General features: G+C 44.7%; 1 pseudogene; it reads right to left on the reverse strand.

Annotated features, from left to right (window-relative positions):
• Positions 1 to 410: 410 nt before the first annotated feature.
• Positions 411 to 564, reverse strand: LOC144325395 (U4 spliceosomal RNA; annotated as a pseudogene).
• Positions 565 to 7,429: the final 6,865 nt, after the last annotated feature.

The raw sequence follows: 7,429 nt of genomic DNA on the forward strand, positions 1-7,429 counted from the left end.
GCGGTTCGAATCCCCGCGACGGGGTGAGCTCCCGTTGCTCGGTCCCAGCTCCTGCCCACCTAGCAGTTCGAAAGCACGTCAAAGTGCAAGTAGATAAATAGGTACCACTCTGGCGGGAAGGTAAAGGGCGTTTCTGTGCACTGCTCTGGTTTGCCAGAAGCAGCTTAGTCATGCTGGCCACATGACCCGGAAGCTGTATGCCGGCTCCCTTGGCCAATAAAGCGAGATGAGCGCCACAACCCCAGAGTCGGCCACGACTGGACCTAATGGTCAGGGGTCCCTTTACCCTTTTAAAAAACTTATAAAATGCATGCGCGCACACATCACAATGCTTTCTCTAAGTTGTGGAATTCCTTCCCCACAAAGGTGTGCCTGGCTCCCTCACGCTACAGCTTTTGGGAAATGCTAAGCACAATCCTCTTTGACACCTGAGATGTGTGTTTTCAACACAAACAGAGCAGCAGTACTCTGTTTTTTAACTTTGTTGAAATTCTGAATTGTAATTAGGAATAATTGTGCCCCGGATTAACCTCATTGGCTATGATACTGCCACTGCACAAAGCTTTTTAATTCTGAATTTTGAATTGTCGTAGCCCACACAGAGACCTGCTGCTGAAGTGGGCGGGAAAATAAATTTAAGAACAATAGGTAAAGGGACCCCTGACATTAGGTCCAGTCGTGGTCGACTCTGGGGTTGCAGTGCTCATCTCGCTTTATTGGCCGGAGTGGCACCTATTTATCTACTTGCACTTTGACGTGCTTTCGAACTGCTAGGTGGGCAGGAGCAGGCACTGAGCAATGGGAGCTCAACTTGTCGCGGGGATTCGAACCGCCGACCTTCTGACCGGCAAGTCCTAGGCTCTGTGGTTTAACCCACAGTGCCACCCGCGTCCCTTAAGAACAATAAACAGCAATAATTATTGGGCTGTAAACTGGTCCTTGGTTATAAATGGTTGAGCACTGTAAGAGTTTGAGGAGAGAAGGATTTCACTTACCCAAATTGGGGGTGAAGGGGAAATCTGGACAATTATTTTCTTCTCCCATGTTATTTTCACACACACACACCCTTTGAATTATTATTATTTTTAGAATGCCAAGTGGCTCTACAATATTATGCGCGATCAGGGATTCCCTTTAATAGTGTTTTGATAAAGTTGACAAAAAAAGAACCCCAAGCCAGCTGGCCTGTGATATCTGGAATTAAATAAGGCTCCCCTCCAACCATGAAGCATTAGAAAAGCGTTCAGAGTGGGCTCCCCCCCCCCCATGACATGTTTAACATTCCTGCCTCCATTCACAAAAGTGCAGCAAGCTATATTTACCAATAAACACAGCTACTTTGCCTGCTGGGGATCTATGTCAATTAATTTCAGCTGAAAGAGGGAGAAACCAAGTGGGTATTAGAAATCAGTGTCAACATACCGGCGTCATGACAGCCACGGAAGGCAGGGGTCATGTTTACTGCAAGCAAAGGCGCACTGTACAGCCACATTTGCAAGTATGTGTAGTAGGGAGATTATATTTCTGTTTCGCTCTCGCCTCCGTTTCGGATAATGAGGCTGAAGTTGCCTTTCCCTGCCTTGAATCATGGGCACGATCCACTGGGAAGCTGCGCAAGTCCTCGGCTGCAAGTCCATTTAAGCTACATTTCCACGCACTCCTAATTCCCTCCGCAACCTGACAGTGAATCAGTCACGGAGGGGAACTCACCTTGAGATCACCTCTCACGCACCCCACATATATAAAAATGATGCTGAATGCCCTGCTATAGGTCCTTCTCGAAGAGGGAGAGAGGCACATGCCATTCTCCTGATACAGTGGTACCTCGGGTTAAGAACTTAATTCGTTCTGGAGGTCCGTTCTTAACCTGAAACTGTTCTTAACCTGAGGTACCACTTTAGCTAATGGGGCCTCCCGTTGCCACCATGCCACCAGAGCACGATTTCTGTTCTCATCCTGAAGCAAAGTTCTTAACCCGAGGTAATATTTCTGGGGTAGCGGAGTCTGTAACCAGAAGCGTCTGTAACCAGAGGTACCACTGTACATAAGTATGGCAATGAGTGTTTGATGTCTGGACACAAAATGACACCAGCCATCAGCATATGCCTTTCCTAGGTTCTCGTATGAAAATAGGGACACCCTGTTCAACAACAACAACAACAACATAATAGCAATAAAAATTTTATTTATACATTCCCCTTCTGATTAGGTTGCCCCAGTCACTCTAGGTAGCTTCCAACATACCGTACTTTTCCGTGTATAACACGCCCTGTGTATAAGATGCCTCCTATTTTTGGGACTCAAAATTAGGAAAATGGGGTGAGATTGCCCAGAGTTGAGCTTTTTGGGGGGAGGATTGCCGTGAGTTGTTAAGCTTTTTTGGGGGGGGGGATCACTCACCCGCCTGGCCAATGCTGCCAATAACACACGTAGCAAAAGCCAAAAATCTCCCATCGCCCACATAATTGCCGCAACAACAGCCAATCGACAGCAGCCCTTGCCGCAGCCACCAATCACCTGAAAAACCGCCACTGAGAATCTCCTACTCGCGGCAGCAACCAATCACCCATCCACACTTTGAACTACCCATTTATAAGACGACCCCAATTTTTTAACATTCTTTTAACAGAAAATAAACTCATCTTATACACGGAAAAGTACGGTATATGAAAACATAGCAAAACATTAAACATTAAAAAAAATTCCTTATACAGGGCTGCCTTCAGATGTCTTCTAAAGGTTACCTAGTTACTTATCTCCTTGGTTTGGGGGTCACATAACTCCATACCCTTCAACAGTTATCTGATGAAAATAGGGACGTCCTAAGGAAAAGTGAAAGGGACGCGGGTGGCGCTGTAGGTTAAACCACAGAGCCTAGGACTTGCTGATCAGAAGGTCAACGGTTTGAATTCCCACGACGGGGTGAGCTCCCGTTCCTTTGTCCCTGCTCCTGCCAACCTAGCAGTTCGAAAGCACATCAAAGTGCAAGTAGATAAATAGGTACTGCTCCGGCGGGAAGGTAAACGGCGTTTCCGTGCGCTGCTCTGGTTTGCCAGAAGCGGCTTAGTCATGCTGGCCACATGACCCAGAAGCTGTATGCCGGCTCCCTTGGCCAGTAAAGCGAGATGAGCGCCGCAACCCCAGAGTAGGTCACGACTGGACCTAATGGTCAAGGGTCCCTTTACTTTTACCTTTTAAGGAAAAATGGACGTTCCGGGATCAAATCAGAAATCAGGATGGCTTTTGTAAATCTGAGACTGTCCCTAGAAAACAGGGACACTTAGAGGGTCTGGAGTCGGTGTCAGAATGTTGGGATATTTACTAAGGAACGTATTTTATGGAGCAGTTTCAATGCGTGTGCATTTAGGACATGTTCACAGATAGAGGTTTAGCTCACAGGAATGTAGGCTATGAATATAAATTACCAGTTCGTGACCAAGCTAAATGTGGCAGCAAAGATCCATGACCAGAACACTCATCACTTTAATTTTGTGGCACTGGGAGTGAGGAGAAAGCTTTTATTCCTTCATCTGTATGGTTCTCCTTATATAAATTGCCCCTAGGAGTTCTTTTCCATTCTTATTATTGGCAACCGACAGCTAGGTCATGCATTCACAGCAGTGACCAGGAGAGGAATCACTGCTGTGAGGAGTGCAGAGAGAATAAACCCCATGGTGCTTCTGCCCCAGCTCCAACAAAACATGTCTCTCCCATATCAGTCACTACAGCCACAGCAGGTGCTGTAAGTCTCCTCCATTGTCTCTCGAGACCGACAGATGCCAACCAATTAGTATTAACTTCCTACCACTAATAGTCAAGATAGCAGACATCACCCCTCACCTTGCCAAAAATCCCAGCACATTCAAGACATCTCGTCTGTTTTGGCCTTCAGAGGCTTTGAGAATTTTCCCCCTTTGGGTTTTTAAATCTCACCGTGCCAGTATGAACTCTCTCTAGGTAAAGGTAAAGGGACCCCTGACCATTAGGTCCATTCGTGACCGACTCTGGGGTTGCGGCGCTCATCTCGCTTTATTGGCCGAGGGAGCCGGCGTACAGCTTCCAGGTCATGTGGCCAGTATGACTAAGCCGCTTCTGGCGAACCAGAGCAGCACACGGAAACGCCGTTTACCTTCCCACCGGAGTGGTACCTACTTATCTACTTGCACTTTGACGTGATTTCGAACTGCTAGGTTGGCAGGAGCAGGGACCGAGCAATGGGAGCTCACCCAGTCACGGGGATTCGAACCGCCGACCTTCTGATCGGCAAGTCCTAGGCTCTGTGGTTTAACCCACAGCGCCACCCGTGTCCCTTCTACATCTCTCTACATCTATGTCAATCAGGTCTCTCTCTACACCTATGTCAATCAGGTCTATTCCATTGCTGTTTCGTTTTGTGGCAAGCTTTCCCTCGAAGAATGAGTTGGGTGGGCTCTCAAAGAATACATTTTTCGGTGCATCCTCCAGAGTCATCTTTGCAAGATTATCCCGTGAAACCTTATTCTGATTTCTGTTGATGTTGGCAAGGCATCAGAGAAAGCTCAGGCTGGCACATGCTTAGGTCATACACAGAATCATTTACAAGGCTGGGATAACACACGTTGAGGACCTAAGGTTTGGGGTGTTTTTTTCTTCTTTAAAAGAGGCCCACAAAAGAACAAGAAAAACCCATGTGAAAGTCCTTTAACAGGAGCCGAATTAAACAATTTCCTCTTATGCCCTGCAACTTCCCATGCTCCCATTTTGCACTGCAGTGCGAATGAGCAGATCTGCCAGCTTCGATTTCTGCTCAATAAAATTAATTTGATGTCGGGAAGGAACATTCCACGCTATAGGAGGAGTCTGCTCTCTCTCTCTCTCTCTCTCTCTCTCTCTCTCTCTCTGTGTGTGTGTGTGTGTGTGTGTGTGTGTTTCTTTCTTTTTAAAAGAATAGTTCTCAATGAAACAGTTCTATAGTGTTTGGAACAATCCGCAGATTGATGTTGGCACTTCTCAGGGCTCAGCTGGCAAGAAGATCTTAACCAGGACAGATTCCCTGCTGGGATGATGTTGAGGGAATTTAAATGGAATAATGAAGCCTTTCCAGCTTGGGTGATATTGGGTCAGGGCTTGAGATTTTGAGCTTGGCGGGGAGAGAGAAAATGTTCTCTGCCCTTTTTAAAGCCAGTGCTAACTCAGCTCATTGTGTGTGTGTGTGTGTGTGTGTGTGTGTGTGTGTGTGTGTGTAGTTTTCAATAGTATGTGTATTTGAAATAATAATAATAATAATAATAATAATAATAATAATAATAATAATAATAATTTATTTCTACCCTGCACATCCGGATGGGTTTCCCCAGATACTCTGGGTGGCTCCCAACAGATTAAAAACAGAATAAAACATCAACATTAAAAACTTCCCCAAGAGGAGCAGTTGTGGACCACTGGGATTAAATTTATGGCATGTAATGCCCTAAGAGAGAATATTATGAAAATGATGTACAGGTGGTACATGACCCCAGTCAAGCTTGCAAAAATTTACCATTTGCCCGATAATAAATGTTGGAAATGTAAAGAAATTGAAGGTACATTCTTTCACCTTTCGTGGACGTGCCCAAGGATTAAGGCTTTCTGGGAGATGATTTATAATGAAATGAAAAAGGTATTTAAATATACTTTTGTGAAGAAACCAGAGGCCTTCCTCCTGGGCATAGTTGGTCAATTGGTGTCAAAGAAGGATAGAACTTTCTTTATGTATGCTACAGCAGCAGCAAGAATACTCATCACAAAGCATTGGAAGACACAAGATTTACCCACTCTGGAAGAATGGCAGATGCAAGTAATTGACTATATGGAAATGGCTGAGATGACTGGCAGAATCCGAGATCAGGGAGAAGAGTCGGTGGAAGAAGATTGGAGGAAATTTAAAATTTATTTACAGAAGCATTGTAAAATGTATGAATGCTGATGACATTGAAATGAAATGAAGGGGTTCTAGCAACAAGATAGACAAAAATTTGAAATTATAAATTTGGGAGGTAAAATAATTAAGGATAAAGTAATAGGATATGAATTTGCTGAACAAACTGTCAAAGAGGGATACAAAAAAGGGAGGCATGAGGAAGTCAGGAAAATAAGTTAATCAAAGATGAGCATTTAGAAAAGAGGGATTTGTGTTTTTCTTTTTTGTGTGTTCATTGATTTTTTCTTTTCCCCCTTGTTAGGTTTAATGTTTGTATTTTTGTATTGTGAAATTTTGTATTGTTGTGTTTTATATTTCCCCTGTGCTTTCACTGTTCTTTGTTTGGTTGTCTTTTTCTCTATTGTTAAACTTAATAAAATATTATTATAAAAATAAATAAATAAATAAATAAATAAATAAATAAAAACTTCCCCAAGAGAGCTGCCTTCAGGTGTCTTCTAAAAGTCAGATACAGTGGTACCTCGCTTTAAGAACAGCCCTGTTTATGAACGATTCGGTTTAAGAACTCCGCAAAACTGGAAGTAGTGTCCCGGTTTGCAAACTTTACCTCGGTCTAAGAACGGAAGCCAAACAGTAGAAGGCCTCATTAGGGAAAGAGCACTCGGTTTAAGAACGGATTTCCGAAACGGATTAAGTTTGTAAACCGAGGTACCACTGTAGTTGTTTATTTCCTTGACATCCACAGGGCAGGTACCACTACCAAAAAGGCCCTCTGCTGGTTCCCTGTAACCTCACTTCTCACAGGGAGGGAACCGCCAGAAGGCCCTCAGAGCTGGACCTCAGTGTCTGGGCTGAATGATGGGGGTGGAGACGCTCCTTCAGGTATACTGGGCCGAGGCTGTTTAGGGCTTTAAAGGTCGGGGGCCACCAGGTGGCGCGTTGGAATATGGCCGACAATAACATCTCTCTGACCCATACGAGGTACTAAGGGGCTGCTATGGGAAGTATGCAGCCTTCCTTACCTCCCCCAGGATGTGGGGGAGTGCTGTCTTGCCAGCGGTGTTCACAATGCACCCCCTGATACGAGTGATGGGGGTGCCGAACACTTGGCACAGGCCCTCGGTGAAGTCAGATCTTCCTGAAGCCGATTCCAATTAGCGCGTGCTGGTTGCTTCAGCTTGGAATTATAATTGGAAACATACGATTGAAAATAAAGCTGTGAGCACATACATCAAGTAAAGCTCGACGATAAGACTGCTGATTAATGGATCTCTGCGACCAGGAGTGACGGACGGATAAGTAAATCTTCTGATGAATTACCACAAGGAGACTGTATGTTTGGAACAAAGGGGGGGTGGAGGAAAAAACTCTTTTTTTCTCTGCATGATGTGACATTAATAACCCTTCACCCCAGATAGAAACAAGATCGTTGCGTTTTTATGAATCACAGGAAGGATTTTAAGAACTATGTGGGATGGATTAAAACAGGAAAGATGACTGGAGAATGGTGAGAAAAGAGGAAAACTCTTA

The sequence above is a fragment of the Podarcis muralis genome, chromosome 13, assembly GCF_964188315.1.
Source record: "Podarcis muralis chromosome 13, rPodMur119.hap1.1, whole genome shotgun sequence".
NCBI classification, from domain to species: Eukaryota; Metazoa; Chordata; class Lepidosauria; order Squamata; family Lacertidae; genus Podarcis; species Podarcis muralis.